Genomic DNA, 21089 nt, shown 5'->3' with positions numbered 1-21089 from the left:
GGGGTAGAAGGGAATTTCCTGTGCACTTACAGGAAAGGCCAACCAGCATGCTTAGAATGGGGTGCCTGCTTTCCTTCAGCTTCTCGTTATCAGAAGTGTCTGCTGTGTCACTTTGTGAAGTGGTGAAGGTGAAAATCAGCATTCATAGCAAAGAGGAGAGAAGTGCCCTCAACATTCATCTTCCTGCACTGGGAGTCAAGTCCTGCAGCTTGATGTTCATCCTCCTGGTTTCTGTGCAGCCAGAGAGGACTGACCTGACTTGGTCTTTCTATGGGGGTGGAGATGATTATGGGCTTTAACTACCCCTGAGGGATCTACGAGGTACGCTTAAGGATATGTTCTGTCATTAAGGGTGCTTTGTAGTATTAATAGTAATGGGCAAGGCTTAAGATCTGTTGGGTTTGTGTTATTTCCCTTTCTGGGGATCTTTCTGCCAGCTCATCTACTATTATTTTGGTTCTCTGCGGGAAATATCTCACTTGCTTACATCATACCAAGCTCCTGATGCTAACCACCTCAGACTAAAAATGCCAGTGAATAGCAGGGGGTATGGCAAAAGGGGAACAGACCATTTCTGTGTGTGCAGTTTTCTGATGATGGGAGGGAGAGGAGGTGGCTTTCTCTTGGCTTTACAGACTTAAACTGTCAGTAGGAAAACAAAACAGTGAAGAAGGCAGTTGTATCCATCCATTTGTCATGTTTTTTCCTTCTTTACTTCCTCAAGTTTTTAATCAAAATCTCTCTATATATTAAACCCAGTCCCTGAGGAGCTCGCATACACCCTTGTTGAAATCAGATGCAAATGCAAAGGTTTTGCAGTTATTCTTGCTGAGCCCAGCCACACCATCGGGTCCTGAGAGTGCAAAGCTTAAAAGTGAAGATTGGGAGGGTAATTGATAACCTTTTCCCTAAGAGGAGGGACTCAGATAAACCAGAGGAGAGATGATCCCAGTGCCTGGCGCAGCTCTTCAGAGAGGCGTGTTTCCAACCACAAGTAGTCCCTGGAGAAATTCCAGGAGCTGATGATAATTAACATCTTCCACTCCAGTGGCTTCACATGCGCACAGCTGTTGAGAGCAGTGGTGGTGTGGGCGAGCTTCAAAGGGCTACCAGGAAAGCAGTTCTAAAAATACATCTGTCAAGCTGTTGCTGATCGCTGAACTGGGCACTTTAAAGTTTCCACAGGAGTCTGCTTTACTTTCCTTGCCCTCGTAGAGAAATGCTGCTGAAGAGTTCTGCTTTGCAATCTAAAAAGCAAGTTTTCACCTTTTGCTACTGAGGCAAAATGTGTTAAAAGGAGGAAGGTCAAAAGGACACAGGCGCTGGTGCTGACTCCCCTCTGGGATTAGCTCACATAAAAGGTGTGCTTTCAGTATTGCACAGGCAGCGTTAGTTGTGAAACTCCCTGAATACTAATGGAAGACACGTGGATGAAACACCTTACACTGAAAGTAATGATTTGTAAAAATAGCTTTTCATTACAGCTGAAAGTTGGAAAATGATGTGCTAATATAGTTCCATTAGCTGAGTGTTGCTGTCAAAATGAACAGGTCTGTGACAGCTCCTGCTTCCTGCCGTGCTGCTATCTGTTGTTATTTTAATGTCATTAAACGCTTTTTCCGTGGGATCCTCCTCTTTATACTCTCTGCATACCGGTTGGTTTTCCACAGCACAAAACCTGAAAAACAGAATTCTGCAGCTTGTTCAAAATACAGCTTAAATTGCAGCCGGCTTCAGCCCTAACAAACTGATTTAGCTGCGATCACACCTGTGCTTATAAGCATGCCGCTCGTCATAATGTGCTTCACATACTCCGGTGCTGAAAGGTTTTAACAATACAGCGTTTTGTATAATTCATTTCCTTAGTAAAACTCATTCTCTTGCATGAACGCATAAGCATATGCTGACTTCCTTTTTTTTTCTTTTCAGTTAACTAAGCCTGCATTTATTGAAAAACGAAAAAAGACCTCTTTGAAGAAGAATAAATAAATCTGTCAGAAGGATCTGTTAGGAAGATTGACAGGAGTGTGTTCTCGCCATACTTCTCTCTCTCTTTCAGTGGTTTACTGACCTCTGTTGGTGAAATTAAAGTATATGTTCTGAAAATAACGCATGCATTGAGAAGAGCAATTTTAAAATATTGCTGAGCATTATTTTTACATACTGAGAGGTATGGCTAGCTCTTAAATGCCCCATCATGTTTGAAAGCATACCATTTCCAAAGAGGAAAAAAAAAAAACAACCATGAACATGGAAATAGTTTTTCATTTTATTAACTTCTTAGAGCAACACTAAGGTAGAAGCGGTTGGTGAAAAATCAGCTATTGGATGAGAGGAGCATGAATGGTAAAGGCTGTCAGCTCTGCATCGAGCCACAGCCTGAGGAGCCCCAGTCGCTCTCATGGCCCCTGGCAGCAGCATTTCCCAGTGCATTGGCCCTGGTTCCGCAACTTCATTCCAGTCCCGATGAGAAGCACTTGTCCTCTGGCATACGGATGGGCAGTGATTCTCAGCAGTGTAACCAGATAACACGACAGGCTGCTGTGGCCCTATCAGCTGATTAGCAGTGTAATCTTCCTGCTAACAGCAGTGATGCTGCTGCTGGTGGCAGAGGGTGAAATGGTGACATTTTAGTTTCATCTCAACACATGGCTTTTCTGAAACTTAAATTTGTAAATTTATGACTGTTTAGTTTCATGGTTAACTGTGCTTTAAAAATATTATATGTATTTGCCTAAGGGGTTCCTTCAGGCACCTGCCATACCAGACATATTGAGCTTTGGTTGTACTGCAGAAGTGATGAATAAAGTGATAGGAAGTCAGAAAACCGTGCAATTTGAAATAAATTAAAATCTGTGTTTAGACAGAATTCCTAAGTAATTTCAGAAAATGTCTCAAAACTGATGAATTCATGTGGATCAATAAAAAATGTGGGCAAGAAACACACAAGTTGTCATTATTTGTTATCAGTTGCACTGGAGAACCTCAGAACTGAAGTGTAACACAAGGCAAAACAAGGAGCAGAAACACAAATTCATAACATTCCTACAGAGATTTCCACAGCTAGCAATTCCAATCCTTCCGTTCCAGTAAATTTAGAACGTAATCAATCTTTTTTGTCCTTTGTTGTTCAAAATCCTACCATTATTTGTAATGTGAACTGCCACACTTGAGTTTTAAGAAATTTTATGTTGTTTTCAAGTATCTCTTAAAATTTTCGTATTTGTACCTCAGATGCCTTTGAAAACGAAGTGAAGGAAATTATTTGTATATGGAAGCATTATGCTTACATAATAATATAAATTCAATATAGGTCTCAGATTAGCTGTGTTTAAGCTCTAATTAATATGGTCTTAGTAAGAATACTATCGATTATTACTAATACTCTGCTAATTGACTATACAAACCATTATGTAAAAGCTGCTTATACTAGCCTGGTAAGAGAATTAGTCAGACCCATACTCTAACTTGGGCTTTTTTCTCAGGTATGTCTGTGTTAAACCTTGAAGCTAGGTCACAGACAACAGAGGAAGATCAGCATGCTTCTTTGCTACTATTAATGACTCAGCAGTCACTTGATAATGAGAGATTACAGAAAATTTTACTGAAAACTGAAAGGCACCTTTGCTACAGAATTCTAAAAAATATTTTATCATTCTGTGAAACATTGTATCGTATACCTAGCTGGATTATTTTTACATATAAATTCTACTGGGGAAAAAAAAATGGAGAAGTTGCTTTGCTGGAATAAAAAAAGTTTTGATTGAAACACCTCCGTTGATTATTATAGATGATCTAGTTTCAAGATTGCAGTTGGTATCCCTCTACTTTTCTTTTTCACTTTTTTTAGATCAGGAAAACTTTTATAACAGTAATAAGTTTATTCTAGTTAAAAATATGCATACTGTAAGAGTTTAGTTCATTTGCTTATTTGTTTATTTGTTTCAGATGATTTTATTTTTGTGACAAATGTCAAGACCCTCTAGAATCATGGAAATGAACCATTTCTTTCACATCACTCTATGGAGAGGTATTCCTTTACAGTGGGCAAATGCTCCCAAGTTTAAATACACTTAATTAAATACACTTGTCATAGCAAAAGCCCTACAACATATAGATTTAGCATAGAAAAGCATAACAAATCTCAGTTTTCCAAAGGTAACCCCAGAGGCCAATAGCTAACAAACGTAACAAACAGAAATGCAGATTAGGTTGTAAGAAAGGGTTTTGTCTGTAAGGGTTGCAGAATATGGAGTAAACTGACCATGCGACAAGTGTATTAAATCATCATTTTTAGAAACAAGCATTTTTTTTGTAAATCATGTAAGAATTCCTATTTCTGTCTTGCTGCATTTACAGCCTACTTAGAAATATTAGAGATTTGATCAGCCAAATGCTCAGGACTTAACAAAAAAGTTTTCAGCCCACAACACCCGTTCTGCTTGTTGAATCAATATAAAATTTATTGACGGTGCCCCTTTCGCTTCTGGCAAAATATATCGGAGTACACATTTGACCTAATCAATAGAAGTAGTGGCAGAGGCTTTTTCATTGCGGTGGGACTGTGGGACTAGTGACCCTTTCTCAAAGCCGGTCTTCCCTCACACCATCCCTTCCATTTGCTGGTACCCTGACATTCAAATCAATAAATGGATAATGTTCATATCTGTGACAATGATGCAGACTAAGCGAGGGAATATGCACAACAGTTTGGGAACTGCACATGGGGGAGGAGAGGCATTATTGCAGATGAAAGGATATACGTAATAAAGAGCTTAACTTTCTCTAGTCTGTATTATCAGAAAGATCACATGGTTTCCAGTTTATAAATTCTATAACAAATAATTTTCAAGAAATGCTGACAAATCCTACTATTTTTAACTTCACTTGCAAGCTATTTTTTGCCTACTTGAAAGGTATTGTGTACCTCACCTCCTGATAAAGTGGAAGAGCATGGATCACTCAAAATCTTGTAAAAATAACAATTCATGAAACCCCATTTTTACACATCTCAGTACTATGTACTACTTTTAATAAGTTTCATAGATACTTTTGTAAATGAGAAAATACAGGAAACACAAAAAGGTTGCAATGATAAAAGTAATACAGATGAGCTGAGAGATCAAAATTGCGTTTAAGATTCTGTCATGACACCCATGATTTCTTTATTTCTGTGTCATTTTGAGTTTCTTCAGCAAGTATGAGCTCAATTGTCATCTCTAGGGTACTTCTATGGAGACACATAATGTATGTATACTTCAGTATATACTCCAATATACTTGAAGGAAAACTAGAGAAACTGATCTTGGAAATCTCAGTCAACCCCTAGGTAAACTGGGAATGTAGAGTGTGTTTTAAAGACAGACTCTTTCCCAGTCTAGTGTTCATTATGGTGATCTACTCAAGCAGATCTAACTGCTGAGTATCATCATTTCCCTGACAATTCTTGTCTAAGTGCTCATGGCATCATAGAACTTAACTCTGTAGTTCTTGGGGAAAAAAAATCTAGTAATTTTCAGGGAAATTTTGCCTGTATAATGACTACAGGATTATCTTTTATCCTGTGACAAAAGAAAGGCTGTCCTAGGGAAAAAACTTCTGAGAAATGCTGAAATTGTAAATAAAACCCTCCAGCGCAATGCTTAATATCCATAGAAAGAGGAGAAAGAGGAGACAGGAACCTTTCTCTCTTTTTTTTTTTTAAGTCAGATTTTATTTATTTGTTTGTTTGTTTGTTGCTATATATCAAATGAGCTATTTGGAAAACAAGGGCAAAATAACTTGAAAAAAACTGTTGAGCATAAAAATTGTCTCAAAAACTAACCCCTGGATGGTAGATTTGTTAGTACTATAAAGAATACTTACCCATGAGAAGTCTTCCCACGTATCTGAACTCTGCTGAAGGAAAGAGCTCATAACAGTGTTGATAATAATTGACACCTCACTTGTCCTGTTTCTCTGTTGAACAGTTTTCAATTCACATGCCAAGAGCATTATTCAACTTCTATTATGATCATTGATAAAATCCTACTGATATGGATAGGAAGGCAAATGTATGTCAGTTGCTTATACACAAGAAGAGTACTTTCATACTCTTTACTAAGTTGCATTCTTATTAATTAATATTATTTTATCAACTAGCTTGCACAAGAGTAAAAACTACACAGACACCAATTATCTTTTTCATCCATGGAGCTTTCAGAGCATTTAGAAATTTCACTGGTATACCTGTACCCTTTTACCTGCCTCTTACTGCTGCGTTATAAAACCTTACCCAATTCCAGAGCAAAATAATATGATTGATGACATTTACTGAACATTTATCTGAGATTTTTTAAAAATCTTACTTTCATTTTCTAGAACTTTAGGCCTCTGCATTTTATTCTGCATTTTATTCTAATCCATACTTTCTTAGGCCTTTGCTGTTCCAGCTTCCAATAGAATCTATTGGTCAAAAGCTAAAAGTTGAATATAATTTTAAACTGAAAGAGACTGAAACTAAAGACTGAAACTCCATGTGGATAAATTATTTAATCACATTTTCTTACTCCTGGCTGTAACGTATTTGAAATTCTTTGTTCATTCTGACCACTGAAAAACTTTAAGTCTAACTAACTGACAAGTTTGAGTGACAGTCTCTATATGCATGGTTATATAATGTACTAATATTTCAGACTGCTTTTGTAAGCTCTCTCAAATGAACAGGTTTGCCTAGATGAAACTCTGTGACAACTGAACACCAGAAATTATGATTGTCAAGGTAATGTTAGAATGTCTTAAAGAATCCCTGGACAAACAAAAGATAATCAGATGTGTGTGTGAAATTCTCTCAGCCCTTGCAGATGGCCAAGACAAAGCTGTGTGACACTGGATACAAGCTGTAATAGAAGACTCTTCATCTAACACAGTGAAAAAACATCAGATGGCTTGGTACTGGCATTCTGAGGGGAAAATCAGCCTTCTCCTTGCACAGAGGTCTGGTCTTTTTCTACAATACTGTATTTGCTGCTACTAAAATTCAAGTTAATTAACTGCCAATTGGCTGAGACCTGGTGAAAAACAAAAACATTTCTGTTCAATTGGTCATGAAATATCTAGATTAACATTTACAGAGCTGTTAGCTAACTTCAGTTAATTGGCAATCAATTTACTGTAAAAAAGGAGCAAAAAGTCCAGTTCCACAGTCTAGCACTTATTATTGCCTTATTAAGCTTATTGCTTAAGGTAAATTTCCTAGGTAAATTTTCAAACTGACACCTCTTTGAGACCAATGGATAATAAAAAGCGGCTCTTGTTTTCTCTTGCTCTTTCTCTCTTTTTTCTTTTCTTTATTAGTTCTATACACAGTCATTTTGGGGATGTTTATTGGAGTACCTGTTATACCAACCACATAAACATATGCTTAGAACCTGCAACAGAAGTGTCCACAGTAAATAAGCAAGTGCCATCAAGAATTTTCATAAACTGAAGAAAAATCACACCAGCTTCTTAATTTTTCGACTTGCTTAAAACTGTAGAGTAATTACTTGAGACAGATCTCCCTCTGCCCCACATATACACTTTTCAATCTGACCAACATAAGAACTGGCAGGGGTATGTTGTACAAACTCTGACCACAAGCTGGCCTGCATATGCCACTGTAATTTATACAGTTGATTACCTTCCACTTTCTCAAGGATATTAACTGGCATGAACCTTCATTTTTTTCATTTCCAGTAATTAATTCCCTGTAGAGAGTGACTGAAAACACTAAACAAAAGCATTTAATCAGAAATTATTAGTGTTGGCTTGTCAGTCGTCTGTTAATCACCATTCATTTTTGTACAAGGAGTGAAAATTTTATCAAACCTTCTACTTAATTAAAACATTGTTTCAGTAGCAGATTGGAAAGTAATGTCATCTGTTTAGACTTGTATCCTAAGATTCATTAAGAATTCATGTTTCCTGCAACATGCAGTCATTTAGAAATTCATTCTGTTGGGATCCGTACAGAGGTGCAAAGGGTGACGGTTGTAGCACAGTGAAGTATTCTTTTATTGAAGGCCTTCCAAAACCCCACCATAATGCAGACTGACAACGCAGTGAAGGAATACTAATGAAATAGAATGTGCCGAAAACTAGAAAGTGAAGAAGAGTGAGGAGAAATTGCTTCACAGATTTTAAATTTCATTATGATAATCTGGTTGTGTGGGTGACATAAGCACTAGAATTTTGTACAGTTATTCCTGCTTTATTACAGTACTTATTAAAAATACCTGATTTTGTGTATATTTGACATGTCTCAGGAGGCATCTACAGTAGTTTGTTCAAAGTTAATGAAACCAGATTTCTCTGGTGTAATATTTCTCTAAAGAGTCAAAAGAAAAATGCAGAAAAATGACAATGACAGTGACTGATTACTGTTTATTATTAGAGCAAGGTGCAAACACTTGCAAAATGCTGCTTGTTTTCAGTGACTGTTTACATATATTGGCGTCCTGATGAACCATCATTATGTAGAAACACGTAGGAGGTATGTATCTCGTTACTTTTTTCTGGGCATAATGTCCTTCAAGCCCCAAGAATTAGCCAGAATGCAGCAGACACTGTATCCATGAAGATAACTGAGTTGCAGTCAGCCATTCTGCCAAAGTGGAGATTGATAAAGCTTGTTAGACCAATTGGTAAGGCAAGAGAATCCTATTACTGTGCATTGTAGGATCTCACTCTCTAGCTTTCCAGGTCTGGGCCCATTCCTGCCTGTTCCTTGGCCCTGACTTCACTTTTGGCTCTCTTCACCACTTAGCCATTTTTACAGGCAACTTCTAACTTGGTGTATCTTTTGGCTTTCTTGGTTACTGTCTCTTTTTTTCAAACCATAACACCAGGGATTTGCTAACAGCAATAACACCCCAGGTATATTGTTGCTGTGATAACATTAAAGGGATTGTACCATGAACATATGGTCAGGCACAACAGTAACAAGTGCAGTGCTTCATTAAGAGACGGAAGCAGATGTGGGCAAAGAGACATTGGTGTTTTATATTATTTATATTTATGTTAGTAACTGTTGATTATGTAAGTAAAATCGCTGATAACAAGCAAGAAGCACAGCTTTCCTCTTCTGCACTTGCAGTCCAGAAAGGCAAACAGCAGGCAAGGTGCAAGGGGAGAAGGATTAATATATTTGTTTAAAACCAAACATAATCTATTTCCACTGGCCTTCTGCCTGGCCATTATTAGCTTGTAATTGTTTGTAGGCATCCAAGTTGAATCTTCCTGCTGTTACTGGAAATTTTTTCTTGGCACAGATATGAAAATAATTTCCTTTTAAATTCAACATGATGTTGCTACAACATCCATGCTGATAGTGTAATCATCAAATGGTCAAGGTTGAAAGAGCTGGGACTATTCAGCCTACAGAAGAAAAACTCAGGGGATCACATCAATGTCTGTAAATACCAGAAGGGAGGTGCAAAGATGATGGAGCCAGATGAAGTTCCCTAGGGACAGGACAAGAGGCAATGGGACAGACCAAAATTCAGGAGGGTCTACAATCATTGTGCGGGTGTCTGAACACTGATTGGCACAGACTAGCTGTGGGCTGATAATTTCTCTCCTTGGACATATTCCCAAGCTATTTGGACACAGTCTTTAAGGCGGACCTTCTTGAATAGAGGATTGGAACCAGAAAACCTCAGAGATCCCTTCGATCCTCAGCCATTCTGTGACTATGAAATTTGATGATTTCCCATTGGAGCACTTCACAGGGGAATCATTGCTGTGTGATGGTGACTTTATGTCTGCAAGCAGCTTTGTCTAGAGCTAATCAAATCTGCCTCTTAGAAGGTCATAAGGCAGCCCATGTCAATCACACCGGTTTAAAAACTTCTTGACACAGTCATGACACTTATGACTCCTCGTGCTGCTGTGACATATGACCCTTATGCCATAAATATTCTTCTGTATTATGCAAGGATATCACTACAGAACGAGGATTATGTGAGGTCATGACTGGAGTCTGATCCTGCCTCAACCCCAGATGTACAAGCAGAAAACACTTGAGTGGATTAATATATAAGTGGCTTTTAGAGGAAACTCCCCCCTTGTTCTGACATTGCTAGGTGAACAAAGGGATTGATGTTGTTAGATGTCCCAGTCTGTTCAATAACCATCTACACCAGCTTATAATATAGGATAAACTTGGACAAGAGCAGCCTCTGGAATGCAACTGCCTTTTCCACATACACGAGAACATTATTTTTACATTTTAGGTTTGATCACTTTATTTTTATTACTTGACAGCTACCAGACTTGGTCAAACTTAGCAGATGATTTCATCTCCCCTTCAACAACAAAATAAATCTAATCAGGACAACAATGTCACTTCTAACAGGAAATGGTACAAGCCACTGTTGGTCTACCAGAACAAAAGGCACACAGAGAGAGCAGTGGTATGTGTAGGCTTATAGAGTACAGTTTTGTTTCTAGCTATCTAAATATTCAGTTCTGGCAAAAGAGAGTTGCTGGAAGAGATTTTTCAGTTGCTGGTATGTTTCCGAATCTTGTGGCTTCATTACTTTAATGTCATATGTAGCAAAATCTCTCGCCTACCACATATGTAAGTGCCTATAAAACCTACATGTTTCTGTTGAAACTAAAATAACTCATAAGTCATGTAGCAAGTCTACAGGAAATGTGTCTCCTCCATAGCTGATGTGCTGATTGAGGCCCCACATTTTCTTAGGCACCTTATAGCTGGTATGGCAGATAACGGTTTTGGTAAAACTACTAATAAAACTGCTACTTTTTCGGCAGATAAATTCTGCATTCTTTTCTCAAACATAACAAGAGGAAATATTTTTAAATTGAAACAGAGAAGATTTAGATTGGATATAAAAAGAAGGTTTTTTTCTACAGTAAGGGTGTCGAGGTACTGGAACAGGTTGCCCAGAGAGGTGGTGAATGCCCCATCCCTGGAAACATTCAAGGTGAGGCTGAATGGGGCTCTGAGCACCTGATCTAGCTGTAGGCTCTGTTCATTGCAGGGAAGTTGGACTGGATGAACTCTAAAAGTCTCTTCCAATTAAACGATCTATGATTTGCATTTCTTAAAAAGAAAATCAAGCCATACTGAACTGTCAGGTTCTCCCCACTCTTTGCTCCTGTTCTTGTTATCAGTGTCTTTACCTTGCCAGCAGTTAGACTGTCATGTTGCAGCGAGAAAGAAGATCTCATCTCAGATCTCACTTCTCCTGGCTTTAGAAATTTATAATAATGTCAGGGGAAGTGTTAATATAATGAGAGTAAGCTTGACTTTCAGAAAAATCAGTGAGTTGAAGTCAGGTAGTTACATTGTTTTTGCTTGGAATCATTGAAGGCCAGAGAATGTGGTAATGACTATTTGTTGTATACAGCAAAAGCGTCTATGAAAAAGTCTTTCCAAACATGCCTCAGATATCTACAGAGGACTAGGGAAAGCCTATGAAATGAAATATTAGGAAAATGTCAGGGGCATATATGTAGGTCTGCCTTAATTGCTTTAGCTTCATGAACTGCTGTTGAAGCTTGAGAGTGACCTGAGGTTTGATCGTAACCTTCTTGTCTTGTGGAGTTTAAAAAGATTTCGTATCTGGCTCTCTCTACTCTCCGAAGAAAAAGAATGATGGACCAACTGCAGAAAAGTTCAGAAGGCAAATAAGAATCACATTATTTTAAGCTACAGATAATCAAGTAGTAAACACTATGTGATAAATACTGAAAGAGTAACAATGTACAAAGTTGATGTTGTGGAAATGTCCCTTTATCACAAACTTAGGGATCAAGCTCACAAAGACTTTTATTGCTACTGGCAAAAAATATAAATATCTAAATTTCTGTCTAGACTTGTAGACTGAGGCCAGTTTGTCCCAGATTAGGCAGATTTTAGGACAACCAGATAAAAGCCCTGGTTCTTGTAATTTCTTTTCTTTGTGATGCTAATGAAAGGGTTCATTAGCATGTCATTAATTCAGCTCCTGTTCTAGTACAAATGTAAAGACAGATAGAAACAACAACTAAAAGCTGTAATTATTCCTCAGAAGAATTCTCTGCTTCTTAAACTGTTAAAGCCAAAGATTAGTAAAGGAGGTCTCTTTGTCTTGAGTGCTAAATGGCAAATTATTTTGTTAACATAATTTTATTTACATTATCGGATCTTAAGCCTTAGCAGATAGTTAAGATCAACAAGACTCAAACATGAGAAAAAGAGGTTTCGGTAACTCCCTCTTCTCTCTAACATCACGAGGAGTTACACCAAATTTAAGGTCATCATAATACTCCATACAATTCCAGAGTATCTAGCCGGCCTGGAGAAACAAATACTTTAAGAGAATTTCTCGAGAGATCTTAAAATGTTCCTAATCCTTTCAACAGAAGTTTCAGAAGAGTGAAAACGATCCTTAAGAGATAAGTACAAAGAGAGACAATGCAGCCTGAGAGGTGTCAACGGCTCTATTCATCTGGGTGGAACCTCATCCTCCTTCGCCCGAACCAAATGTCGTAAGCTCTGAGATACCATCTGGGCCATCGTTAGCAACTAGCACTGCTGAGTTGCACTGCTGATCCAACTGCTGACCACCGTGGACATCTGAAGTTAGAGAGTGTGGTCGAAATGAAACTGATGTCTTCCAACTTGTCTGCAAAGTTGATTGGGTTGTAGCTAAAACCGTCAGAAGTGATGATGTTTAAATGTTCACTGTTTTAATCTGATATATGCTTTTAGCTAACTGTGTGTAGGATGTACACCTACTGCTTGCAAAAAGTAAGCTTTTTGAGAAACTGTATGATTTCTGAAAGAGTCTGAGAACTCATTTACTGGAATGTTATCTGTATCTTGGGACTGTTGTGCTGTCACAATAACAGCAATAATATCTGATTCCACATTTACTATGGAAATCCTGATACTAATGTTTATAAATGATACTAATTTTCATTAACATAAGGCCAAAAATTATATCAGTAGTTTTATACAGCTTATTTTCCCCATCTCTATGATAAATCCTCTCATTCAAAGCTTGATTGTCTTGTGCAATTGTATGATGAACAAGAGTTGGCCTACTTTTCTCCTCATTTCAAAAACCACATGCTCAATTTTTAACTAAAATGGATTGGAAAATGATGTTCTCTGGCCTCAGTACTGCAACACTTAGTACCATTGCTACCTTTATGTACTTAGTGGGGATCTGGAAAGATGTTTCCTGGTCAATAGAAATCTCTTTATAGTAAAAAAAAAAAAAAGATTGGGGATATATTCTTTCAGCCCTTTCACCTGCATGCATTTACAGTAGATCTCTGAATACCAGGGTCACGCATTTATTTTAGACATTTTCGCCGCTAGCCAGATGGCTGCAGTGGAATTTGATCATTAGATACTTAAAGCAAAAAAAATAATAATTATAATTATATACTATCAAATGGGAAAAAAAAAAAAAAAAAAAAAAGGAAGTAAACAAATCCTTGGTCTGGTATTTATTGGTCTGGTACTTACAGAAATTTCATTTAAAAAAAATCAATTACATCCCTGCACGTGTCACATGGAACACATCAGTTTCTTTGCTTCAAGTACAATTAGGTTGAAAGACCACAGAGCATTCAGAAAGAAAGCAAGGTCGCGGCTCCCGAAGGGCACAGCATCACCGCAGGCAGCTCGCTTCAGGGAGGTGGCTTCCATCTCACCCAAGGAGCTTTGTCTAGACGGCGACGGTGCGTAAGCAGGCACTAACTGAGACTTCAGTAGCGAAGTCTAGTCATGTTTTTGATCTGCAAGACAATTAAAAATATATGAATTCCAAGAATCTTAGGTGTGACAGGGTTTTTGTTTTTGGTTTGCTGTTGTTTTTCCCTGAGGAGAAGTGTCACAATAAATAAATAATTAATTATGTATTTCACTGTTAGTATCTTTACATAGAATTGCTTTTCCTGGCATTAATTTAGTTCTTTTTTTTCTTTTTTTTCTTTTTTTTTTCTCTCCAAGACAAGATATGCTTTGAATAATCCATAATTCTGCCCTAGAGCAAAGTGAGATTTATATCAGAAGTAGCTAGCAATATTTTAAAAGGTAAATTAAACCACATCATATTTCTTGTGTAAAACTCCTCATTTAAAATACACCCTGATCATTTTAGCAGTCAGTGTGAGACATAATTAAATCCAAAGACTTTATTTTTATTTATGTAACTGTAGAAATATTAGAGAGAGTGAAGTAAGAACCAAATGGGACACTTTTAGAATAATAAAAAGACAATTATAAGAGACATTTAAGTAGGTTAACCTACTTAGTACTTACATACCAAACAATAAGACTTGGAAAACCTAATTCTAAGCCACCTTTTATATGTGTAAAGGAAACGTTTCCGATGAGCGCAGATGACTTTTTTAAAAATACATTTTTAATGTGTACATATTAAAAGAGCATGTGCATTAAAATATGTTTCCTCATCCCTTCGTATTTTCTCACTTAACCCCACAATACTGTGGTGCAAACTCTGCTTAATTGCCTTTCATCTTAGCAAGATTCTATGTAAAATTGAACTGGAAAACATAAATGGAACATTTATTTGTACTACGAATTGTTCCTTCATGAGGCACATTAAAACAGCTTAAGAAAGTTTAATTTAATTTTTAGCATGTGAGAAATACCACTTCCTCATTTTATTGTATTTGCTGAAGGTCACATTCAAAGTCTTTGGAAGGACAAAATACTGATGTTCCATGAAACACACAAGTAGCCCACAAATGGAAAAGAAAGATCATTCAAGAAGGCAAACTTCTTCTTTGAGAATAAGTAGGAACATTACAGTGGCATTTCACAGGCAACAATAAAGATTGTGTTTTGTTTTCTTTGCCACATGCCCACATTAGGGCAAGAATTTATGACTTTTGTGAGCACATATTTTGCTGAATGAACATACAGCGATGGCTATTATAAGAGCGACCGAGAGGAAAAGAGTTTAAAATAAAAAAGTCAAATGCTATTTAAGGTGATTTACAGAAGATTGTTAAAAATAAGCTTTTCACTGACTCATATACTGAAAGTGCAAGGTAGGGTTCCTAAAGACTTTTGTTCCTGTTTCTAACAGTTTCAGAATAAACAAAATATTGTAAGTCAAAAGAATGGCATTTAAAACCCAGCATACAAATACAATGTACTACAATATATACAGAATATCTACATGTTTTCAACAGAAAAGAAAGTGGAAAATGGTTTAACAATTTCATTCCACACTTGGGTCTAGACGGAATCCAAGATAAAGATCATTTCCTTCTTGCAATTTCTGGGTATAGATCTCATTCTTGTGAACACTGCCAGGAACCACACAGTGAGGCTGTGATGACTAACGGCCTGCAGTACTCCAGCCTACTAAGAGATTGCCACACATTTCATGCACCAATTTCTTTGACATCTCCACCAGGAAAACAAAACATATTCACATTCCTTATTTCTTGAATCTCAAGAGGTAGAGAAAGCATAATGCTTTGAAAAGTGTCTCAGAGGAAATGCAAAGGTAACTTTTGGAGTCATTAAATAACTTAGAAAATATTCTGCAATTTTCCTTTATTCTTCCCTCATAACATCACTTTTCATTGTGTGATCTTTCCAAACCTGATAACATTCAAATACTTGAGATTCTCCTCTGCATCTTGCTAATTCTATTTTTTCTCTTTAAAACTTTTTTTTCTTGAAATGTAATGTTTGCTGGATAACATATATTATTCTTCTCTGTAAGAACAAGATAATGTTATGCTGACTTTAAAAGTATAAATATGTACTCCTAAAAAATGATTTATGATCTTATGATTATGATCTTATGAAAAGTAGATGTGCTATGGTGATTCGTGCTACAGTCATGGTGCTGCATTCTTCTATACAGAATCCTATGATACAGATTGCTCTCCTGCTACCCCCCTAATATTTCTGCATGAGGTATAAGGACAAGTGCTTTTCTGCAGTTTGAATAACTTTCCTCCCTAACTAGGGACTCTGCATTTAAAAAAAAAAAAAAAGCTGAAACAAGTAGGAGATATGCACATATCAGTACTACCCCTATAGATCAATCATCTAGCTAATATTTGTGCCTTTAGTACTTTCAAAAAAATTAAAATACAAGTGGCATCAACATTCCTTTTCTTCACAGATGAAAACATGCACCTACTTAACATTGTCAGTGAAATATAAGATTTTTTTTTTTTTTTTACTCAGCTCCTCTATGTTGTTGCTCCTGCATCCTAAACATAAGCAAACATGTTTGTACAGAAATTCCATACTCAGAATTAACAACTATAATAATCTTTCATTTAGACAGATAGATGAGAGTGTATTTAAACAACAGATCAGGTATTTTGAAATAACCAACATGATACAGTCAGTAGGCAGAGCAGAACTATTGTCCAAATAACAAATCAACTTTGGAGCATTACAAAATTAAGTTACTTTTGCTCCTTATTTCACTTGTACCTTGATATCTGTGATTAAAAAAGAAAAATCTGGATTTTTTTACTTTCAGGTTGTTTTTTTCTGTTTTTATTTTGCAATTGCCATAAAATTCCTTTTATAAGAGGACTGTCATTATCTCTAAAAACAGAAGTTGGTCTGTTAGTTGCATTTAACTTTATTCCAAGACAATGATGTTTCATTTTTAGATGCTATCAAGTAACAATGCCCACACCTTAATGTTACTGCTTGTCTACTATTTGGTTATACATAGCAGCAAAAGACTTTGCTGTGTATATTTCTCTAGAATATCATCAATAGTTTACATGTAATTTGTTCCTTCATTCAGAAGAATTTTTCCAACAAAATAATTTGAAAATAGTCACTGGACTATTTTCAGGAGACTTAAACCATGTGACCACCATAAATCTGAGATTTTTATGCAGTCTAGTAGTAAGATGAAGTGAAAGTGACCATTGCTTCTGCTGTATTTGTCTTTGTCTATTTCTAGTATGTCATTTAGTCTCCTCGTGATTATTTCCATGCCTAACTTTCATATTCCTTTTCATCATTTTTCTCAGGAGGCTTGAGCCCTGTTCTGCTAGGTACTTTTTTTTTTTTTTTCCTCAGAAACTAGAGAAGAATGTTACCACTCCCTTTATCCTACAGCTATCCTTACATAGGGGTCAGAGCCAGGTGCGTACAAGGCCTAAGACGCACCCACCCGTATTTCTTTACAAACGCCAGTTTCCTGTGTGACCGTTTTTGTGACCTCAATGCATAGGAAAATTAAATATTCAAAGCAAAGACCAGGCTACACATCAGAAATCCACTACAGAGCTCTACCTTTTTTTTTTCCCTTTGCCATCAAAGGGGATCACTTGACCAACATCTTTTCTATAGTTAATGGAAAATGATAAGTAGTTATTAGATGGTCTTTGTTAGATTTAGGGGGAATTCAGCATTATATACAGGATACTTACCTGAATATCTTGAATTTTTGACTCACTGCTGGGTATAATGCATTTATTCTTTCTATGATTTTGGATGTTTGCTCTTGTCTGGGAAATTTTAGGCAATGGTAACTGGGTCACCAAGGCTTGTTTGATATCTTCATAATAATTCTCCTTTAGGTGATGCCGACAAAATTGTATTTAACCAACACTTATATATCTACTCACAATCTGAAGCCAAACTCTTTGCAAACAAAACAGCTCAGACATCTAGAAATGCCTGGGGAAAGAAAGGCACTTCGTATTGCTTCAGTATCTACTGTTTGATTCTCTACTGACAACTGGATTCACATTTTCTGGATTTTCCCTTTGTCTCCCTAGCAAACATAATTACCAACCATAGATCATTACCATGCTTTGATGAAAGATCTTAATAGCCAGTGATGAACCTTTAAACTCACTGCATAGAGAATGTAATAGTAAATAGTACATCATGAGCATTACTTCTAATGGCAGACCTTAATACTTCACAGAGCCTATGTCAGTATCTCAAATTCTGTGTAACTTACATATCACTCATGGCTTCAAATAACAAAACCATCTGTAAAACAAATACTTAGACATTTTTTCCTAATAAGCATTGGAGAAAGAAAACATATTTTCTTATTTGAGTAAGAGAATCATCTTATTTTCTGTATTTTCTACATTTGTTACTGTTTAGATCAATTTACAGATCAATTTATCTGTGATTACACAAAACAGAATGCTTTTTCCCTGTAGGGACTATTGTGTTTTCACAAAGAGTTTTCAGTTAAAACTGAACTTCACTCCAACAACAGTCAGTGATATGTGAAAATTGGTGCATTGTTTGCAGTCTTGAATATCCAGTACAGTTTTAAATTCATGACAGAACGATGAGCTCTGGTCCTACTTATTTCTGAAAACCTCTGTATATTTTTTACAGAAAAAAAAAAAGAATATTCTCCTTTACAAAGTGAGAAGAATATAATTTTCAATACCAAGATCATTGATGCCGCTACAGAATAAGACTAATATTTTGTTGTAGCTCCCAGTCTTACAGTTGAGAAGGAAATGAGACATCTCTGACACTTATACAGTGTTTACCAAAAGCATAGGAAACCCACATAACCACATATTCAGAGTACAAATGAGAATGAATAGAAGATATTTTCAGTGGTGATACAGATCTACATATTAGAGCTCTTGAATTTAGTCAAAGCAAGGCATAGTAATGTGTTAATATGCTCACTAAATTTTCTTCATGAGACAATACCGTGTAGAAGTATTCAGAACATAATGGAACAGAGATAAACTATCCAAGCTGTAATTTTTATTTTATTTATTTATTTATTTATTTTCAGAGAGGAGGCACAATGTGGATAAGCAAGTTTCTCAGTAGCTTCTTCAAAAGATACACAGCTTATAATGATCACTGTTTAGTCTTCCTTGGGCCTGTTTTATCTGGGCTGATCTACCTGTATCTGTTGAGTAATGTAGAAAATTAGGTATATTAGACTTCCAGGTAGAACCAACTGATGTGATGGTGCTTGTTCTCATTTTCAATTAGTGCTCCTGGACACCTGGACCCTCTATAACTGTTACGAAGCCACTGACCTGTCTTTTAGTATATAAAAGGGTTTTGCCCTTTTACCTCAGTGTGCCCCCACTTTCAGGAATATTTCATAAATCATAACCATGCCCTCATGTCTAATCCAGACTATCCTGTAAGTGAAGACGTTTTAAGATTTTTCTTTATGTTCCTGAAATGACAGCATTTTTCCTGAATTAATATTAATTCATTTCTGTTCTGTGAATTTAGCTGACTGTGAAGGCAAACTGTCTTGTCTTGCTGGGTGTCAAAATGAGCATATAGCTTTTGAGAGGACAATGAAATGTGTTTTGCTGGCATAGTCATCCACGGAGTCATCAGATTTTCTGTGAATGTTCTCCTCTGTATCCTGTGAGCACTGAGTCAGGAAAATGTCACTTCAGTGTTGTTTACATCCTTTCATGCTTGTTTTGCAAAATATAATATTCAAAGGATCAGGCTTTGTAAGATGACATGTAGGGAAAAAAAGAAAAAAGGAAGAGAAAAAAATTAAATAAAATGTTTGCTGAAACATAATTATTATTTGTATTCATTTCTATATCCTGAATTTGATGCATGATTGAACAAGTTTTCCACTAGCTGATTAGCACTTCTGCTTTGGGTGACAAGCAACACAACAGCAAAAGCAACACAAAGATTACTATCTGGATTTTTGAATAAGTGCAGAGAACATTTATTTTTATTTTTATTATTCCCAAAGGAATGTAGTGAGGAGGAAAACTTAAAAAATATTTTTAAATGGAGCAATAATTTAAAAAAATATTATTGATTATTATAGAAGAAGGTATGGATATTCAGCTTGTGTTGTCTCACTGAAATTTCAGAGTGGCTACTGTGCTTCTTTTGCCATTCACAAGGAGAAAGCAGTACACAGAGGCAGTTACACTTTCCACTACAGGCATTATGATCTATCCTTGTTTGATGTATACTATATGCATCTCAGGCAAATTACTTGGAACCTGAAATTTTTCATTTTCCATCTTGGCTCTAAAAGGCTTATTTTCTACAGAAATTTTGAGCTGAATACTTTTGCTATGTGAACAGAAGAACAACTCTGATCGTAATGCCACTAATGTCCTGAAGATGTAGAAGGCAGAACCATCTGACATCTTGTACTTTTTGGGATGGCTGTTCTTGAAGAGCTATAACAGGCTGTTACATAAAGTTATTTAAGAGACCTCAAATAACACTTCACTGCTTCAGTTGCTACAGTGTATTTTACACAGGCAAATTTAGGCAATACCTAATCTGTTTAGCAGATCGTAAAGATTTCCAACACTGGAAGTAATGGTCTCTTTGCTTGTGTCTAGAAGTGACTGTGAAGGAAACAGCAGCCTTCTGGGCTGAAGGGGATGGTAACACTGCCATTTCCGCCACTGGACTCTGCTGGGAAGGAGGGGTGGACTGCCACCTAGAAAAATTCTTCCTTGAATACTGATGCCTCCTTTGCCCTATTCTGTATGGTCCTACCCATTTTCAAGGTTACACCGACTCCTTAGAATTATAGAATTATAGAATGGTTTGTATTGGGAGGGATCTTAAAGATCATTATGACCCAACCCCTCAGCCATGGGCAGTGTTGCCACCCACTAGATTCAGCTGTCCAGGGCCCCATCCAATCTGTCCTTGAACATCTCAAGGGATGTGGCACCCACAGCTTCTCTGGACATTCTGCTCACCACTCTCTGAGAATTTCCTCCTAATATCTAAACTGAACCTCTCCTCTTTTACTTTAAAACCATTTTCCTTTGTCCTGCCACTATCAGATCATGAAAAAGTCAGTCTCCCTCCTGCTTATAAGCTTCTATTGAGTACTGGAAGGTCACAACAAGGTATCCTCAGAGCCTTCTCCCAGCTGAACAAATCTAGCTCTCTCGAATTTTCATCATAAGAGAAGTGCTCCATCCCTCTGATCATTTTTGGGGCCATCCTCTAGACATACTCCAACAGCTCCATGTTTTTCTTGTGTTAAGTGTCCCAGGCCTGGATGCAGTAATCCATATAGGACCTCACAATGTCAGAGTAGAAAGGATCAATCACAGTTGGCCTTTCTGGC

The sequence above is a fragment of the Lagopus muta genome, chromosome 1 (genome assembly GCF_023343835.1).
Source record: "Lagopus muta isolate bLagMut1 chromosome 1, bLagMut1 primary, whole genome shotgun sequence".
NCBI classification, from domain to species: domain Eukaryota; kingdom Metazoa; phylum Chordata; class Aves; order Galliformes; family Phasianidae; genus Lagopus; species Lagopus muta.
Note: the sequence above shows the minus strand (reverse complement) of the source record.